Genomic DNA, 20,905 nt, shown 5'->3' on the forward strand with positions numbered 1-20,905 from the left:
TGAATTATGGCTAGCACAGCTACACGAGGATGGGAAGCTGTAAGTAGAGATGAGTTACGATAGATGGAAATGTAACTGGAGAGTAGAAAGTTTAAGCTTAAACCGTCAGTCAAGCTCTAACTAAGGTTGCCAACAATGCTATTTGGCAATGCTGAACTGCAAGTGAAAAGTATTTTTGTATATGTGTCACTCTATGATTCACTCTGATGTCCATCTAAAAATTAATTTGCATTTTATATTTACGCAATAAAAATAGCTTGCAAAAATAAACAAAGAGCAATAATTTATATGCGCAAAACACGTAAAAAATATTTGTATTTGCATTTCGCCCAAAAATGCGGGGGAATGGAACAGAAAAGGAAAAATAAAAATTAAACACACACAGCAGAGCAGACGTTGACAGTTTCAGTTCATTGAACCGAACTTAATTAAAAATCAAGTTGAAGGTCGCTCTCTCGTTCCAGAGTGCGAGTAAAACATGGCCAGGCCACAAAGAAAATATGCCGAAATGTGTATTTAATTTGAATATACAACGTTTCGGGCCGACAAAACCAACAAATAACAGACTTTTACATGGCCAACCAAAATATATACATACATATACACCGATTCCACGAAACTGGTAATTCGGCAAAGGTCAGTGAACATATTTAACAATAATAATAAAGAGAAATAACAACAAAACCCAAAACCAGACACAACAAGTGAAGAGCGGCGAAGAAAAGGGGGTAGGAAAGGGGAAGGGAAGGGGATGCGGACCATCATTTCGATCATGATCGTTTTCTGAGCAATGTCTCGCGAGAAAAACCTGTTTTAATTGAAGCCAAGTTTTCGGTGGCTGTTGCGTGAAGTTCGGCAACGCCGCTCGCACGCAACAGACGAAAATGTAAAGCAAACAAACAGTTGGCAACGCTGCACAACAATCGCGTCGGCACCAACAGAATCCCAATCAGAATTTCAAGCATTTTAATATGAGAAACGTGACGTAGCAACAATAGAATAAGCAGAAGGAGAAGAAGGAGGGGGCGGATGAGGAAACAGTAGACAACAGCAGACAGGAACAATTGGTAAATGAAACGACAGCAGCAGCAGGCAGCAGCATCAACAAACAAAATAAAAAATATACATATATGCTTGCAGCTGCTTGTATCTACAATTGAGGTCAACACATTAACACCCTGAAGAAAGCAGGTGTAATCAGATAGAAAGGTGTTTCTAATTGATAGCTGTTACCTTGATATTAAAGGAATTTCAAATAATATTTTTAGTTTGGGTTTCAAATCATTATAAAGTTATTTAAAAAATTATGCAAAATTTGCCACATACATATAGCATAGTTAGTTTTTTGTATATATGCAAAAATATTATTAAAGAGGTCTGAAAATTGCACTAAAGAGGCATAATAATGCTCTGCCATAACAGTATCGTCTCAAATTAGGTGGATTAAAAAAAACCGCAATTTTTTTATTGCGTTTTTATGCTACTTTTTGTGATATAACTTTGAAAGTAAGCTAGTATCTTAACCACCGCTGTATAGAGATGCGCGTTGATAGCATTAGATCGACTTTACACTTAGAGAGTGTTATGTGCGAGTGGGAAAGAGTTCTGTTTGTATGTGTTAGTGACAGGTGTTCGTTCGTGCGTGCCTGCGTTTAGTATCTCTATCTGCAGCTGCTATATCAGTATCTGTGTTTGGGTTAGCGTATGCGTTGGTGTCCGTGAGTGCATAGACGACGTAACAGCATAGCATAACTGCATCGATTGCCAGTCACGTACGCCACACACCACACAGCACAACAGTGAGGCCCCGAAAAAAACAACGCAACAAAAGCTAACAATAAACCAGACCAAACCAAACGCAGGTGTTCATTTTCATTCGGCGATGGAGAGCTTAGAGAGCTTCTCAATTTCAATGCAACTTAACGACAGCAACGACAACAACAACAACGGCGACTAACAAGTGTCACATTAAATAAGGAAATGACAACAAGTTCTACTTGCCCGCTTTTTTTTGTTCGTTTCAGTGCTGCTGTTATGCAATGCATTTCGCCTTGGTTTTTTTTATACAGCTGTAATACAATAATCACTCACTATGTGGCGACTAAGGCTTTAAAATAGGCAGAAGGAACTTAAAGGTCAACGGTTGGGGGTATATGCGCCATTAGCTATTAGCATCTGAGTGTGCGTGCTCGCTGCCTGCCTGCCTTAAGGCTTGATTAATTTCAGCTTTGAACTTGCAACCTAAACGGAATTTGGTTATTAACTCTGGCCTGTTAGAAGATTCAGCATGAGGTAATCACCGGTGGCCCTGACAACTTGTTTCGTATTTTTTCCAAGGGCCCAAAAGTTGTTCCTTTGTCTAATTTAATTTGCATCATGTGTGCTAAAAAAAATTATGTTCTTTAAATTCATTATGACTTATAAGCAAGATTTTAATCTGACAAATTAACAAATTTTAACCTACAATACAACATATCCATGAAAGGTGTAGAACGTAAACTAAAGTTTTAGTTTAATATTACATTTTCGTATGTAGCATTTTATGAAATTGAAACAAAATAAAAATAACGTCCATACATATTTTCACTTTTAATACATAAATATAGGCTATGTTAACTCGAGCTTTCAAAATATTAATGTTTCAGATGCTGCAAGCATTCTTAGTTTTCAAGCTTCCTTATATTTTCACGACTTTATCGCATTCCATGACAGTTTATCAGTTAAACGCATTTAACTTCTAGGTTTTTAAGGCCCTTCAACTTTCGGTTGACAGTAGTGCACGGGGTCTCTCTTATTCATTTCCATTCTGATTATGGCCTTAAAAAGGCTGACAAACACGCCCACACAAATGCACGCACACACACAGTAAAGCCTTCGCCGCAGACTCTTTCCGTCTCTTTTGCTGACTGCGTTTCTTGTTTGTGGGCTTTTGTCTATTTTGTGTTTGCTGGAGTTGTTGTTGTTGATTTTGTTGTGCAGGGAACGTGTTTTTTACAGACGACCAAAAACTAAAGCGACCTATACATAGCCACAAGAGCAACAGCAATAGCAACAGCAACAACTGAGACTGCGACTGAAAAAAAAAAACCTGCAATACATTTCATGCCCTTAGGCTAAATAAGTCGCCTTGTGTTGCTCATCGTCAGTATTCTCTCTCTCTCCATCTCGTTTTAGCCCTGTTTTCCCCCGACTCGCTCCCTGACTGCCTACATTGTTGTTGGTTTTGTTGTTGTCGCGCGACTTCAGCGTCGCCGCATGGCCAACGACCTTTATATCACGCTCATACCGCAAACACACACACACAGGCACACTCCTGTACGGTTGCTCTTCTTCTTCCGTTGCTCACTCACTCATTTTATAACCAAACGAGAGATTACAGTAAGATCTCTATATCTTGAACTGTGTTAAGGAGGCGTTTGCTATTTTACCTAAATTTTGAGAGTTTGAAAAGATATCACATTTTACAAAAACAATTGATAAATATAAAAAGTAAAAAAGCATGTTGCAAATATGATTATGTGAGGGAGTTTTAGTTAGAGTTATAGAGGTACGACTGTAACTTCCAACTCAGTCAGACAATTTAGCTTTTTGTCTGCTCTGCTTTGGTCTCTCTCTTCTCTGTTTCTTTCTCCCACTCTCTCGCCTCGTTCGCTTTTACTCATGGTTGCTGCCTCGCCTTCTTCGTTTATGCGTGACTTGCGTCGTCCCCCCGTTGCCTACGCCCCTTCACCCCTTTCCACCCTCGCTCTTTTTTTAATGGAGCGTCGTCTGCAATTTAATAATTTCGAGTTTGAGAGTCTCATTTGAGCCTCTTTTTTATTTTGCACAAAACACATACACACACGCATAGAATACACATGCATGGTGCGCAACAACCTGTCTGGCACATTCGATTTTTATTTATTTTTTATGCTTTTGTAGCTTCTATTTTTTTTTATTCGCCTTGGCATGTTTTCCAATTAAAGTGCAGGCGGCCGGTGGTGAATTTTTAGTTTCCTCTAGTGCCATCTCTTTTTTTTATGCACGCTAAGCACCTGTCAGGTGAGTATGTTGTGTTTGTTGTTTTTGTGTGTTGTAATCGCCGCTTACAATTTACCGTTACGCGCCGGTGTAATAAAAACAACGGGTAGGTTTTTTTTTTATATTTTTGTTAAAAAAAAAAATAAAAAAATCTTCGTGAGCGATTTTTATCGCATTTTGCACGCACAATCAAGCAGTGGCGCCTTGGTGTGGGGGTACATAAAAATGCAATTGCAATTTTGTACGCAATTTTTGTATATTTTTTGTTGTTTTTCGAGCTTTGTTTTATTTGTGTGCACTCGGTTGTTGCTCTTTTATTCCACCTGAACTTGGTACCGCTTTTGTGAATCACGCATCGCCTTAAAAAGCAGGTCAACCCGCTATAAATGACACATAAAAGCAACAACAGAGAGTACAACAACATTTCCAAGCGAAGAGAATTCGCCATTAACATGCAAAGTTTATTTGACACAGATTTTATTTATAAGCTAATATGGGTTTTACGTTGACGTAGGAGCTTGTGCGTCTGAAATTGTTGTATTTCTTATTATTTTTTATAATGAAAATATAAATTATAACTGAAGAGTTTTCAATGCTAAAATTTAATAACAAAATATTTTAATAATGAACTTGGAAATCGGTCAGAGAACTGATACTGAGGTAGGATTAGAAGGTTCTCTACTGAATCAGCCGCATATCCTATTTTGCTGAATTTATTTTTTACAATTTTTTTGTTATTTCGCCTTTATTACTTTTATTTGTTTGTCGCACAAATCTTATCATCGTAGATTGTATAATTACTGATTAGCAGCAAAGTTTATCAGTAGCGGAAGTAATTTTCTTGAATAAGATTAATCCATCTTATAGCGAAAAGAGCTTATAAATCGAATCCATTAGGGAAACTCCATAAAAAAGATTACTCATCTATAAATCATCTATAAAAAGGCAAAAACCCTTTCCCTCAAATTCTATATCCGCATTCAACCAACTTTCTTTCCCACAATTCAATGGGTAGTAAAACCTTTGACTCACATCAGGCATAGGAAATTATATACCCGCATATATCAATGGCAAAGCCACCACCGACATCATGAGGTTTAGAGATTCCTAGGAATCCAGCGAAAATTCCATACAATTTAGTTTACGCTCATTGCGCTAGCTGGTCGCGATTAAATGTATCATATATTATAGTACACTATGTACCCTGTGGTATCGATTACAACAATTTGTGGTTTTCATTGATGTGAGGGGAAAAAATGCAACTTAAAACAGACCAGCAAAAACAGCTGTGGAAAAGTGAATAGCAAAAAGTTGCACAGTTGTTGGAATTGCATGGCAAATAAGCAAAAAGTGCAAATGGAAAGTAAGTAATTAACTCGACTCTGCTCTAATTATAGACCCGAAACCAAGTGATAGAGTGAGGGAGACCCATTGAACTGGGTCCCCCTCTCATCGCTTGGATAAATTATGGTGTTTGCCTTTCGAAAGGGGGCTCTATCTGTCTCTATCTCTTGTTTCTCGCAAATTACCTTTAAATCAATAGTGCAGGTATTATTATACAATCAAGTATCATTATATTTAAAGTGGAGGTGGCAGTGGGAAACACATTTTAAACGAACTTCACATGCAAATCGAAGGGAAATTCAAACATCTGGCAAAATGGGGAAGCAACTTGGTGTGGAAGTCTTTCCAATTAATAAATATATACTTTTTGTGGCATTTAAATGGAAATATAATATTTTTAAGATACTTTAAACCCTTTATTACGAATAATTTCTCACTTGATTTCCTGAAGTGTGCATTTCTAGTATCGTCATATCAATTAAATCGATTTAAATTACATTTATAATTATTTCTATTTAACCAGACCTGACCTACACCTACCTCTTTCGCTCTCACACTACTGCCCGCTATAGCTATCTCTCCCTTGAGAGGCCAGAGTTGCTCAGCGGATATTACGCAACACAGCAAATGCAAAATTGGAAGCGAAGCACAGTCACAGCTAATAAATAATGCAAATGCATTGCTGCAGTAGTGGCACGAAGGAGGAGAGGCGGAACGGGTTTTCAGGCAATTGAACTTTTGCTGCAGCAACTTTCTTAAGTCAAACAGCTGTTGCGGCAAAAGACAGGGCCAGAGACAGGCGTAGAGGGAAAGAAAGAAAGACGGGGAGGAGAGTGCAATAACTTTTCGCTTGTGTCCCGCCACATTTATTATCGCTTTATTTTTATCGCATAAATAAAAGTGCAAGAGCGTAAAAAAAGGGCTTGTCAACACACTGGCAGCAGCAAAGTCGCGACGACGTCGAGTGGAAAGAGATGAATGAGTTGAGTTGAGTTGAGCTGAGTTGAGGCGACTTGAGTTGAGAGTGGGACAGGAAATAAGACCAAGAAAGAGACGGTGGTGCACACAACACATCACATTGGGGGTAAAAAGTTTAAGGACATGTTTGTCATGTTTACATTTCACTTCAAGTGCCTTGCACTCTTTAAGAACTTTACCTTGGAATTTTATTGGTGGCAACAAGGGAAAGGGGGCAAAGTCGCGAGGTCAGGGGCGGTTTTTACGAAGGGTTAAGTTGCGTCTTCCTGTGAGTTTTATATTTATGATGGCTAAGCACGCGACTCGCATTTTATTACATTCTTCTGAGGATTTTCACGGAACGGTAAGGCTGAAACCTGAACCACACCCAACTTAAGTTATAGAACTGTCTGTCCGCAGACCCTCGTTCCCTTATTCTCAGTGTTTTACCGTTTAATGGTGTTAATAGCCTTTTGACTAAACTGGGCGTGTTCCCGGTTGGTAGACAGTTTTTGTTTTAGCCTTGCCTTTGTCTTGCTCTCATCTACCCAAAGAGGGGGCAACACACTCGTTTTGGATGGCAAACAAGAGGTGCTAGGTACGATCTGATAAGCAAACCAAACCAGAAACCAAAGACAGCTGAGAAATTATTGGTCTGGCACCGGGATTTGTGAGTAATGTGCGGTTACTAAGAGCTCCTACAACCAAAGAAGAAATGTGTTGCTGATGGGCAATTCTTTAAGTATTTTCAAGGGAAGATTGTACATTTTTAGATTCATAATTTAATATTAATATAATCTTAAATATAATTTCCTCTACTACAATGCCTGTTTAATTTGCAATCAGATGACAAAAAATAAACGGGCCTTGCCCCTTTTAGGAGGAACACACCCTGAAAACCACCCACACACAGAGAATAAACCAAGCTCTGACTACTTACACCATTCTTTTAGAATCTCCTATTCTCGTCTTCTATAGTACAATTTTGTTATGGCTTTTGGGCTTAAGCCCACACTCTCGTTTACGTAAGAACATTAAGAACAAAAATAAAACCACTCCTCTTGTTTCTGCAACATCACGAAAACCTTTTTATACTTTATAAATCTTTATTTAAAAAAAAAAAAGAAAAAATATGTGGCAATGGATGTTGACTTTGGGTTGGCTTTACTTTCTTTCTGCCTTTTTTTGTTTTTCTTTAATAATTTATTTGCAGCAATGGAGGAAAAATGTATTAATGTACATAAATGTATTTCATATATTAAAAAAATTCCGCACATGTAAAAAAAAAATAACATTATTTTTTTTTTTTAGTGATAATAATATAACAAAATTTAAGTTTCTTTATTAATTACTTGATTTTTTAACTGCAAATTTCGAATATCATTGAAATTTAGTGTTTGTTTCTCTTTAACAATTGCATTTACCAATTGATTGCCTCACTTTAAAACACAAAGCGTATAAATTAAGTTGGTCAACTCTCGAAAACACACACAAAATACCAAATACCAAATACAAAATGCACCTGCACATGCAAAGACAAACAACCAAACACACTATACTCGCACAAACATCAACTAAAATAAAACTAGCAAAGCATTTGAAAATTAATTGCAAAATCCATTTTCATTTTGGACCTCCGACAACAATTTCAACGGAGAGAAAGACAGAGATAGAGAAAGAGAGAGCAATGGAAACGAGGGCGTTGGTCACTTAAACGGGCGAAAAATGGAAAACTTAAATTCACCAAAAAGTGGTCGATAACGTTTTGCGAATTTAAATGCTGCAAAAAGGTATTTGCCGGCAAAAGATTAAAGCGTACGTTTGCTGCATGTAAATGTATCAAAGTGTGTGTATATATATGTACAAACATATATATTGGGTTGAATAAAGCAATTTCAGTGAGTGGCTGGTTGTGCTAGTGGGTGGTGCCGGGTGGCGGTGTTCGGTTCGACCCTCGTGTGGGGTTAAATGCCATAAATAACGAAACAGGCGGCAGTCAGCACATAAAATACAAAACCAAGCATATAATGTACGAAAACACAGAGCAAGCGAGATGGTTAGCAGCAGGGGAGAGACTGAAAGGGAAGGAGCCGGCCGGGGAATACACAGAAAGCTTAGCTTGTGTGCACCACTTGTGAGTGTGAGAGTTAGAGAAAAACAGAGAGAGAAGGAAAGAGAGATTGTCTTTGGGATGCTCTGAAAATTTAGATATTTTCTAGCCAAATATGGTCACACTGAACCAGTAGTATTATCTATTAAATTTAACCTACTTTGGAAAAGTAAAACAAAAACTAAACGTATTATAAAGTGTCATTTAAATTTTTTTTTATTTTTAATAATATTTATTACATACTATTTATTATTGATTTATGTGTTACTTAATGAAAATACATATGTATTCAAAAGATTTTATCAAACTGAAATTTGTATTTTCAAGGAGTGCTGAATAATTTTTTTTTTTTTTTTTTCAAACAATATATCTTATTAAAAAATAAGTTACATTACAAAGTTATATTTTAAATTCTAAATTAAAATCCAGCAAATACTTCTGTTTAGTTTAAAACTGGCAACACTGATTTCCGAGACCCGCTGACGTCGCTGCCAGCAACCGAAAAAGGCCAAAGGACGCCGGGTGGGTGGGTGTGAAAATCGATATAATCAAGGGCAGACAATGCTGATGACGCGCTGCCGACGTCGCTGCTTTTGATGGCAGCGCACGTGAGGCTTGTGCTTCTCCTTATTTCGTCCCCCTTGGGGGGCGTCGCAGCTGGCAGCGGCAGCGGCAGAGCAGAGGCAGCAACCCCCAAGGCAGCATTATTGTGAAAGTTTCCGACTTTCAGTGAGTGTGTGTGTTTATGTTTGGCTGTGTTTGTGCGAAGGCAGTAAAATGAAATGAGAAAGCATGAAAAATAATCATTTTGGGGCGCTGCTCCAACATTTCCCATCCCTTAAATCCCAAGTAACTTTTTTGGGGCGGTGCCTGGCAAAATATTTCAAATTGCAGAGCAGCAGCTGAAAAAAAGTAGAGTCCTTAGAGGGATTTTGTTGTTGGGGCTTTTCATCCGCTGCCATTTATACATTTGGGGTCAAAATACTAGTGTCCAACCAATTTACTGCTGTTATTCGCCCTTCAGATATGAGGGTCTCAAAATGTTTACTTCAGGTTTCCTTTTCTTTTATGGCAGGACTATTTTTGACACTTTTTTCAATCTGTTAACATGTTAACCTATTCTCTAAAATTGTTTTTACAATTTAAGGCCTTAAGGCTTTAGAACATATTATTATTTTTATTTAATTATTGGTCAGAAAGCTTCGGAAACTGACAAATCTTGATTTGAGACAGTCAGTATGCTATTATTTTGGCCAGAACTATAATACCCAAACTCTCCTTTTCTGTTTTGCCGTCTCTGTCTTAGTTCCTTCCTTTTTGGGCTCTGTCAGCTGCAGAAAGGACGAAGATGACAGCCAAAGGAGCAAGGAGCGGCGGCTTCTGTTTCGTTTGCTTTTATTTTGGGCTCGCAAAACTTTTTCGGGAGCTCCGTCAGGATGAGTGGGTGTGGGTGTGGCTGTGCTGTGTCCTGGCGCAGGATATTGTTTTTTGGTATAAGAAGGCGCGCCATCAACTTTAATGTGTGGACTAATAGAAAATGGCGTCTGCATTTAAATTTGCCTCAAGCTTTTGGCAAGGACGTCAAGGCGGATTCCTTTTCTTTCCTTTTCTGTTACCAACATTTTTGTGTTCTTTTTGTATTAAATTAATGTGAAAATGTCAAATTTATGGATGGCGGCAGGGTGTAGTCATCGGGGATTGGCTTTTGTTGTTATTGGTAATGCGATACACAGCGGCAGGGAATGGGCGTGGCAGGTTGCCTTCTTTTGTGGTGCTGGTGTCATTCTCATTACGCGTTAAATTTTGTTCCTTCGTTTCTTTTCAAGTTTGGAATTTAATTCTGTTGGCCGAGCTTTCAATTTTGTTGTTTTTAATTGAATGTGTAAAAAGAAGTACGTGTCTTTAAGTGAATATGAGAGAATATTTAAGACGATAAGATTTGATGGAAGCTTACAAATATGTATCATTTCCACTGTACTATACAAAGTACTATAAATCTTTTAGCCATATGATAAATCTATTTTAATGTCGCATATGTTTCAGAAATGTAAATATTTAAATGAGAAAATAAAGGCCATAAATTCACAAATCGATTCAACTAAACTTGATGCCAATCATTAATTTATGCTAAGTAAATCTATTCAGAAAGCTATAAATTAAAAGAAGTTTAACACAACAAAGTGGTATGTATAAATAAAATTCAAACCACAAGGGGTCAGGAAGAATTGATATCTCAATTTAATTGTGTGTTTGTAAAGAAAAACAACGACTTTTGCTGATAAATAAGCCATTAGCCAATATCAAGTCAAACCCCAGAGCTTTTTCAGTTTTGTTTCAAGGATAAGTTATCACAATTTGGGCAATCTAATTGGCCATTAGGATCCTGTCCACAATCTTGCTCGTATTTCATTGTGTTTTCCCTTTTGGCCTGCCTTAGCATTATCTTCGCAACTTATCGCAGAACACTTAAAGCTTTGCAAAAAGTTTGAAGCATTTAACTTTAGGCTTTAATATCTAAGTTACAGAAGAAGCTGAACAGATCCTAACTGTTGGTACACTTTTCACAGCAAACCTAATTAACCGAAATAGCGGCAAGGTCTGTTATCAAAGCAATCAAGATTCCTCAAAGTTTAAGTCATTTAAATTCTGGAAAAGGTTCCGAATGCAGAATGAGAAAGCCATCGCAATTTATCTTCATATTCAATGAATTAAATTATCGGCATCAAAGTGAAGCGGAGCAAGATGGCTTAGGCGATGGGCCTTTGGAGCCTAAGTCAGGTGCACTGAGAATACTTTAACAATATAATTATATATGTATATATCTTACCTAATCTTGTATTATTTATTACAATTTTTTTATTATTTCTTATTTATTATTTTTTTATATTTTGTGCTTCAGTACGTTTAGATTCACCTAATTTTAAACTTTTACTTTGGGAATACTTGAATACCACATTGAGTTTATTTATGTAAACTTTATTTTTTACAGTGCTTTTGTGTGTGAAATGCGGCAACAGTGGAGCGCCAAAGAATGCCAAAGTAAAAATGGGCGCAAAAACTAGTTACACAAACACAAGCCAACACACAAGCACAGCTACATCCACGGAGCAGACAAGATGCCAGAAACCAAAACCCACCCAACCGCCACCCACTGACCTGGCACGTTTCCTCCCACCAAACCCCTCTCTACTCTCAGCAGACACTGCCACCCAATGTCTCTTTCCTTGGAGCTTGGGGCGTTGTTGCCGCATTATTTTTATCAAAAAAAAAAAAAAATGTTATCAAAATGTGCGTTGCCAGCTGCGGCTCTAGGGGGGAGAGTGTGGAGGAGGTCTGAGGGTTTGAGAAAAGTGTGCTGAGCTTTTCACTGTGTGAATGAGGTCGAACGGTGGGCGGAGGAGGCGGCCAAGTGGGTGGCTTAGATGGCACGAGAAAAAGTTGAAAATGAAAATAATGACAGCGTTGACTGGGAAAAAGAAAATGGAGAAAAGGTGGGGTGCAAAATAGGGAAGAGAAGCGGACTAAATAGGGGGTGGGTGCAAGTGTGTAGGCGTCTTTTTTTTAGGGATGGTGTGCGTGTGTATGTGCTGGATTTCCAGCTTTTGTTCCTTGCCTTTTTGTTTTGTTTTGTTTTGTCTACGAGAAAAAGTTGCACCAAGTCTATATAGTGTGTAGTGTGGTGTGTGTGTGTGTGTTGACTGTGGAATTTTGCGCATGTACAGCAAATACATAATACATAAGTTCACTGATAAAAAAAAACAAGAATTTTGGTCATAAAAACGAGATTTTTCGGTCACGAAAATGGCTTAAGCATATTTTGGTCTTCTTTGGATATTTTCGGTCATCTTTTAAGTACTTTTTCATTCTACATTTGAGATTTTTCAAATATTATTTCAATCCTTAAAAAAGTTTAAAATAAGAACGATAAACGACCGAAAATCTTAAAAAATGACCATAACAAGGCTTAAATTAAGAAAAAAAAAAAATTTGTTTGAATCCTAACGAGACCGGCCTTAGTTAATACTACTAAACATTCGTAATACCAAACATTTTAAATTAAACATTATTGTTAAAGAATTTGTATAATCTGTAATTATAGAGCTAGAAATGATTATTGTAAATTAAATTAGTATTAGAAATTTTATTAAAAGCTACTTACATTTTTTTTCCCGGCTGGGATCCGAACCCATGTCTCAAAATTCACAGACCGACCGCTTACCAACTGGGCCACTGAGGCAAATCAAACACTAATGTCGGGAACGTAAATACATACAGTTCCAAGGACAGAGAAAACAAAAAAAAAAATGTATCTCCCTCTCTGAGCTAAAAATAGTTTTTTTAAGAATGGTCGTAAGAGCGAGACGGCACTATGACTTCCATTTTTGTGTGAAAAAAAAAGAGACAACACTAGAAGCCGTCTCTTCTGAATTTTTAAGATTAACAAAAATCTTAATTTACGATTTTTATTTCTTAAAATGAATCATTTTCGGTATTACTTTATGATTTTTTCTTCTTCTTATTAGAATATTTGGTCTTTTTTTAAGATTTTTTTTTTAAGAATGCCAAAAAATGTGCAAATCTTAAAAGTAGATTATTTTGTTCGTAAATACACCCTGAAAAATCTCATTTCTAGAATTTTTGGTCTTATAGTAAGATTTTAAATTAAGAATGCGCAAAATCTCAAAAGAAGATTTTATTTTTTTTATCAGTGTTTATATGTGTGCTTTTGCGTATATATACAGACGTAAATTGCCATCGATTTTCTCTGTTGCCATGTAAGAAGAAGGCAGGAAGCCCTCCCTACCCAGGAGGGGGAATTAAGATGAGGTAAAAGAGCACATGTAAGAGTGTGTGTGTGTGTGCGAGCCTTGTTTATGTTTATGGGATTTTAGCATAACGGCAGCATAGCGGCAAAGTAAGTCCATCTATGTATATCTATCCATCTGAAGGAGCACAGGATGCCGCTACAGCATTTTACATATACAAAGTACACACAGTGACAGTCAGAATAAAGCCATACACAACGGCCAGCATCAACTATTAAAGGTAATCAGAGAACGTTTTTAATAATTATTAAGTTATTAAAAAAAATAATAAATCAAATTGAATCTGACAAATTTCTAAGCAAAATATATATTCTTATCAATTTACAGAATTCAGTTCTACTATTTTGCCTTTAGCTGTACGTATGTATGAGTTTTTCCAGTTGCACGCCCCGATGGCTACAAAAACTAAGATGCTACAACTGAAGTATCCGTGTATCTAGGAGATACTTTTACCTATCTTGACTTCTCATCGAACCGCACGGCCGTGAATAAGAGAAATAAAGTATTTTTATACCATCACCAAAGCAAAGGGCAAAGTTTTCCTAAGGATTCCTCCTCATCTTGTCCATTTAATTTCCCATTCACCTTCTAGCCACTAATTAAGGTTTCATTCTCTGGGGTATTCATTCGCTTTCATTTTGTTTATTTATGGGATTGGGCAATAAATCACCTTAAGCAGCTGAAACTTTAATTTGTCAACTTTTGACAGAATGACATTTAAGACTGAGAGCCGATTTGGTGATTAACGAAATATTTAATTAGTTCATCTTAAATACGTGCATTTTAAGTCAAATTAAATAGTTCAATAAATTATTAAATTAATAATAATAACAATAGGAATATGTAATCTTTATAGTTTTATAAATCTCAATTGAGTTAATTTAAATAAATTAGTTGTTCTAATAAGTATAAAAATTTTGCTTCTGTTCTATTTAAAGTTCCTTATGGTTTTGGGTCTAATCGTCATCGTTCAATAAACCTAAAGTCCACAAAAAATATGGTAAACAGCTTGTTTTGACAAGGAAGCACATGCCAAAATCCTTGATAAATCAGTCAATCACGCCATTTGATCAAAGATCACGACTCCAAATGGAAACCCAAGAAGCCCTCTATTTCCTTACCCAATACGTGTTTGCCAGGAATAAGGAAATCTAAGGGAAAATGTATATATTTTGCAGTACATTTTCCCTATTTTACGTGCGTGTTTTCACCAGGGGAAATGGCAAAGAAAAAAGAGCCAAAAAAAAGGCGAGCTTTCAATGTTCAGCCAAAAAGAATTTAATATGAAAAGGAATATGTTTCTGTGCCACGAATTTGCTCTTTAATATACACTCATTAATTTGAAAGGTAAAATTTGTCTTAAATTCTTAATAAATACGGTAATAATTTTTATGTTTATACTTATCAATACAATCCATTTTGCTTTTATTGGTAAAATATATATCCTAATCTTAACATATTCAATTATTTTAATATAATATAATAATAATCCTTTTTCAACTGCTATTTTAATAAAAATAAAGTATCCCTAGATAGGGTATAAACAAATCCTTTTTGGCAGACGGCAGCAAAATCCATTTTATTAGTTTTCCCCAGCACCTCACGTCCCTGGAATTCTTTTTAACCCTAGAAAGGTCCATCCAACGGTAACCCCTCTCTTGTAGTTTATTTTATTTTGTTTTTTGTTTTCTTCAAGACTTTTACACTCTGACAGGCGACGCCAGTTTGTCTTGACTTCGCTTTCGAACACATGTTTTGCTGCTTTTGGCTTTTCCTTGGCAGCTGCTGGCACAGGAAAATCAGGCAGCGCAGGAAAATCTAGAGCAAAACAGCAAAAACAAAAAACGGAAAATAAAAAGCAGTTCGCATCCTGCTATATACGTAAAAGGTGTGGCCGCCGCGGCAGCCAGGAAAAGGAAAAAGAATTAAGCAAACATTTATCGATTTATGTGCCGACGAGAACTTAAAGCTTAAACTGGAACAGCACGAAAAATGCGCGCGTCATGCGTGGTCGAAAAACAGCGCCCAAAAAATTTGCAAAAAAGAAAGGGAGGGGAAATTGCCGGCGAATTGCTTTGTATATTATACAGTTGCCGTTCAAAAACCGGAACTTTTTTTTAGTATACACACATTAAATAACGTAAAGAAATAAACTATTTATTTGGTTTTTTTTTCACTTTTAATTTAAACATAATTTCTAAAAAAAATAATCTATATCTTAATGTCTGGTCTTCGTGGGTTCTCTTTATCGAGTAACCTCTGTACAAAGAGTCATACATGTGCGTCCCTGGTTGATTCGATTTTAAGCGAAGCCCATTAAACGACGAATCAGCACGAAAAATGCACAAAGCGACGAAAAATTCGGAAAAAGGAATCGAAGAGAACGAAGAACCATTTTGGTTGGGTAACCTCAATTTGTAACATTGATTGGAGAACTGATTCGATGAATGGAAGCCAAACCAACATACATACATATATAAATATATTTAAGGCCATGTAGAATCGATGAAATTATATTTTCATTGTTACCAAAGCATTTGAGAGCCCCTCAAGAAACCCATCAGCAGCCTACATCATCACTACAGAAAAATCTAAAGAAATCCACCCACATCCACTCAGAAAACCACTCCAAAAGAGAGTGAAAATGCATTAGGCACACACAGAACCTGAAAACTGGCAACAGTGTTCGCAAAAGTATTAAAAAAAAAAAAAGGCTAAAATGCCTGAAGACCAACTCAAATACATAGTTAAAGAGATAAAAATCACTTTATAAATATAGTTTGTATCAAATTTATTTATATATTCAAATCTTTAACTAGTAACCTTCAAAGTATAGTTTAATTTAAGATTCTCTAAATTGGCTTATAAAACAAAACACTGAACTTCAATTTAATTTTCCATTTCGTGCTATTTTTGTAAACATTTTCTGTTTATGTGTATGTTTTGCTGACCAAAAAACCAATTCTCTGTTTCTAATGTCCCATACAAAGTTGCATATTCAGCGCATCTGTGTCTGAACGATAGGAATAAAATATAAAGCTGCACAAAAACAACAAACAAAAAAAACATAAAACGAAAGAAAAAGAATTCAAATACAAAAAAGCGAGGCAGCAAAAGGAAAACCAATAAAGGCAACAACAACATTGCCGGGCCAACAACTCTACGTAAACTTCATTTACTGTCTGGCCTGGGACACCCTCCGCCCCTACCTCTTTTGTGTGTCCCCCCCTCCTATTCTCACATTTATTGAAAGGCCTGCACGCAGTTTTTTATATTTTGTCTTTTTTCCTTCTTTTTTCTAGCTCCAACACAAAATTACTTTTTGTGGCTTGACTGGTGAGGTCTTTCTTTTGCCATCTCGCTCTATCCCCATCTCTATCTGGCCCGCTTCCTCTCACTATCAGTATACAGTTGAGGTCAAATTTATAGTTTTCAATAGTTGTTGAAAAGCTTTTTTGAGACTAAACTTATTTAAAATTTGATTTAAATATTTTTGAAAAATCTAATAAAGCTGACATTAACAAAACCCTTTAAAAAACAATTTTTTTAGACATTATTGCAGAAGCATTTAAAAAACTCATAGTTATTTTAGTATGAAAAGAATCGTTACGCATTTCTCCATTTAAATTAAGAGGAATCAAAATATTGAATAAGATTATAATTATGGGTTTCTGTCTAAATTTCCTGTTCAATATTATAAATATAAAATCATTGTGCCTAGACACTTTCTTTAATCACTTTCACACTATTATCTTTACCTCAATTGTCTTACTTTTCGTTTATCTCGCATGCTCTTTCTGTTTGTAATTGTGTGTGCGCTTGTGTGTATTTAGCCTTTATTTAGTTTTTTGTCTCTCTGGTTTTTTTTATAATAAATGCTTGGGTTCATTCAACTGTCAAAATAAAAAGGCAATACACACGCATGGTGAAAGAGGCATAGATATATTAAAAAAGAAAAGAGATGGAAAATAATAAAGAAGATCAAAGCTTACGAAAGTTAATTAAAAACCAATTTCGTTAGCTTCTAATATTAAATATTCACACATACATATATATATAGATATGTTTGTGTATCATTAAACTCCCAGTTTTCCCCATTTTGTCTTTAGTTTCTATTCCCATTTTCCTCTTGGCGCTGCAGCTGCGTTTGAACTTTTCGGTTCTAAATTTAAGTTTAAATTCTAAACAGTCAACAACATTTTACAGCAGGCCATTTACCACACTCGCCATCGCTCCGCCACCGCCTCCACGGCTCCCCGAAATCCGGAATCCTCATTGCACATTCACATTCTGTAAAAGTTTTTCCTTGTTCTTTTCTGAATTTATTTATCTATTTTCGTTACAATCTGCCTTTGTGTGTGTGCATGGCATATTTGTTGTATTTATGGCATTGTTTCTCTTTTCATTTTTCCGCCATGAAAGTGCAGACCTCCAAAATGCAACTATTTCGGTCTTACACAGATACAGATAAACAGCCAATTACGGATGCTGATGCAATGGATGCAAAGATACATAATACAGATACATAGATATACCTATATATCTAAGATAAAAGAATCGAACAAAGCATGGGGAATAATCCACAATATGCCTCTGGGTGTCAGAAATTCCCTATGGGGGAGACTATTTACAATTCCCATTCAGAATATGTTAGGGTCACAAATAGAAACTGAGAATATGTTCAAAATTTAAGATAAATGCAAAGTTTTAAACCGCTCAAAAAATTTTAAATGTTTATTAAAAATATCTTTTTTAAATAAGTTCATATCTGGACTCATAGCAAAGTATTTAATAAATAAAATACATTTTTGTATTAATATTTAACTAAGCTCTATTAGTTTAAAGAAGTTCTGAATAAAAAGTTTTTAATATATCAAAATAAATTTTCCCGTTTTTACTATTTACTAACAGAAATAAAACTGATGCAAATTGGTGGACAAAGTAGTGCGCCAAAATGTAACGTTGTAATCTGCCAAGGAGAAAAAGACTCAACCAGGAAGAGAAGCGGAAGACAGGCGAAGAAGAGAGCAAAAAATGTGATGGAGACAAGAAAAGCACAAACAGAAAAAAAACTAATACAATCCACTGGCTGACTGGCAACGGTATCTTGTTTCTTCTTCTTCTGCTGTTTTACATGAATACATATGCCGGGAGAAGAAGGAAGAAGCAGAAGAAGATGGTAGAGAGAGGCCGAATGGAGCTAGAAAAAGCAGCAGCAGATTGGAGTGCAATGGAGACAACAACAACAGCCATGAAGGAGATAAAGTGGGAAGCAAAAGAGACGTCTGTTTTTATTTTTTTTTTTCGTGTGTTTGTTTTTATGTATCCAATGCAGCCGCCGCAACAGCAACAACAACAAAAAGAGGAACTTATTTTTGTTTGCCACGTTATTTTTGTTTTTTTTTTTATTCATCTCTTTGTTTTTACTGATTTCTCTTTGGGCAGTTTTTTATTCGACTTATGTTGTTTTTAGTTTGCGCCTTCGGAATTTTGCAAAATCGAACTAAGCAAAGAGAATATATATCTGGAAAAGCTTGCCTTTTTTAGTGTCTTTATATTCCGTATCTGTCTTTTTCTTGATGTCGTCTTCTGTGTATGTAAAGGGGGGGAAAAAACAAGAGGACAGAAACAAGGCAGCAGGAAACTATTGCAACCACTTTTAATTGACAGAGAAGCTTGGGTCCTTTATTTAAATATGTAACATAGATCGTAACCTTTTTTTTAAGAAATATTATTATTTATAAGTTCATATTTCTATATTTCGCTTTTACGATTTGCAATTAAAATTGGAAAGATATCAAAGTTATAAATTTGTTGGCTAAATAAGTTTAGATCGATATTTTTGTTGATAATCCTGCCCTAAGTTCTTAAACTTGGCCCAAGATCGTATTTGGCCCAATGGCTGTCAACTAGTATCAAGTCCAACTAGTTGGCCATAATTGGTTTTCGGCTTTTAGTCTTTGGCCCCATAAGAAAATCTCTCAGAAATGGCTTTCGGCATTTTTTTTTCCTTTTTCTGTTTCCTATTTACGAGTGCGTTGGCATTTTCGTTTGTGTTTTGGTTCTTTTAATTGGTTGTTATAGACTTTGACTGACGGCATGCATAACTTTTGATGGCACAACATCCAAACCAGATCCCTAACTTGGCTGTAACTGTCGGAATTCCTATTGGATTGCCAGAGGCTAATGGAAACTTCTTTTACTTTGATAAAGGCATTTTCCTGGAGTTCTGGGAAAGGAAATTCTAAACGGAAAACGAAAAAATAATGTTGAACTATTTAGCCTGTAACCTTTAGAAAATATATAACATAATTTAGCCACATTGTCAAACAAATTTTTTCCTGTTAGGCATTCATAATAGTTTAAAATTGAATAACAAAATATTTATTTTTATTTTTTTTTCTATTTTATTTATTATTTATTATAATAAATTTTTATAAGATTATTATTTTGATCAATAAATTTTGGTTTGGTTTTCTTTATTTTTCTTCGTTGATTTTTTATAGATTTTAATATTTTCATATTTTAGGTTGAAAAGCTAAAAACAATTTTAGCCAATATTTATTAATATTTATGTTTATGTCGGAATTAAGTTGCCCAATTTAGCTAGTTTCCGAATGCTAACCCGATTGATAAATACGTACATACATGCATATGTAAATAAACGGTTCCCAAGGTCTTTAAATTGCACATCCGCTCTTATCAGATACAATTGGCAAATAAAAGAGAGAGGCAGAAATACTAATACAGTGAACACACATTTTCTCACACTTTTGTGCAGTTTAAGAGCTGCAGATACTTTTTTTCCCTAGTTTTGAATTCGTGTCTTTGTCTTTTTCGGTTTAATAAGATTACTCACATTTCAGCGCAATCAGCGTTTTGGTTTTCCTTCCCTCCTTCTGATGTTTCTGCTTCTTGCTTGTGCTTTGTCAAATGATAAGCTGTTAGCCGACGCCTCTCTTTTTGTCTTCTTCTGTCGCGCTCTCTCACGCTCTCAAAAGTTCTTGTTTTTGTATTTCAATCCATTCGTTGGTGTTGTTATTATTGCTGTTGTCGGTTTTGATGGTTAAAAAACACGGAGAAGAGGAAGACATGCAAAAAAGACGTTTGAAACCGCAGTGTTCACTGTTTAAGCACTATATTTAACCTTGTTGTTGACTTTTCTTATACATATTATATACTATTTATGATTTTCGTTGCTAGGCGCTGGAAGAAATCATGAAATTAAACATTAATTTTAAGCACTCGAAATCGCATTTTTATGACTTTCAGCTGCTGCTTCTTTTTTTTTATTATATACACATGTACAAATATATAAATATGTGTATGCACACAATCACACACACGCGCGCGCAAAAAACTCGCGGCGGCTGCTTATTCTTCTTCTTTTCTTTAAGCAGCCTCTTCTCTTTTTATTCCTACGTTGCTTTCGCTCTGCTATTTGCTTCGTATACTTTATACAATTTTCTTTGTTGCAATTTAAGCATTTGTTTTAGCACACACACGCTCAATTACAAACACAGGAACACACAAAACACACACACAGACAACAGACACACGCCGCGAAGCATTTACAGCAATTTATATTTTGCTGCTCTCCCTCTTTCACGCCGCACTGATTTGCCGCCTCGCTCTGGCACACACGCAT

The 20,905-nt window shown here is 35.9% G+C and overlaps 1 protein-coding gene across 9 annotated transcripts in view; it reads right to left on the reverse strand.

The window, feature by feature from the left end:
* gpp (DOT1 like histone lysine methyltransferase grappa) overlaps positions 1–20,905 on the reverse strand; it is a 46,087-nt gene that overhangs the window by 24,952 nt on the left and 230 nt on the right. For 5 of the 9 annotated variants that reach the window (XM_017175973.3, XM_017175974.3, XM_070287438.1 and 2 more), the window contains exon 2: positions 20,117–20,463. The gene's annotated coding sequence lies outside the window, so the exon portion shown is untranslated. The remainder of the gene's footprint in view (positions 1–20,116; positions 20,464–20,905) is intronic. The other 4 variants (XM_070287437.1, XM_070287442.1, XM_070287441.1 and 1 more) reach the window with 2 other exon arrangements.

Source organism: Drosophila kikkawai, chromosome 3R (assembly GCF_030179895.1).
Source record: "Drosophila kikkawai strain 14028-0561.14 chromosome 3R, DkikHiC1v2, whole genome shotgun sequence".
Taxonomy (NCBI): Eukaryota; Metazoa; Arthropoda; class Insecta; order Diptera; family Drosophilidae; genus Drosophila; species Drosophila kikkawai.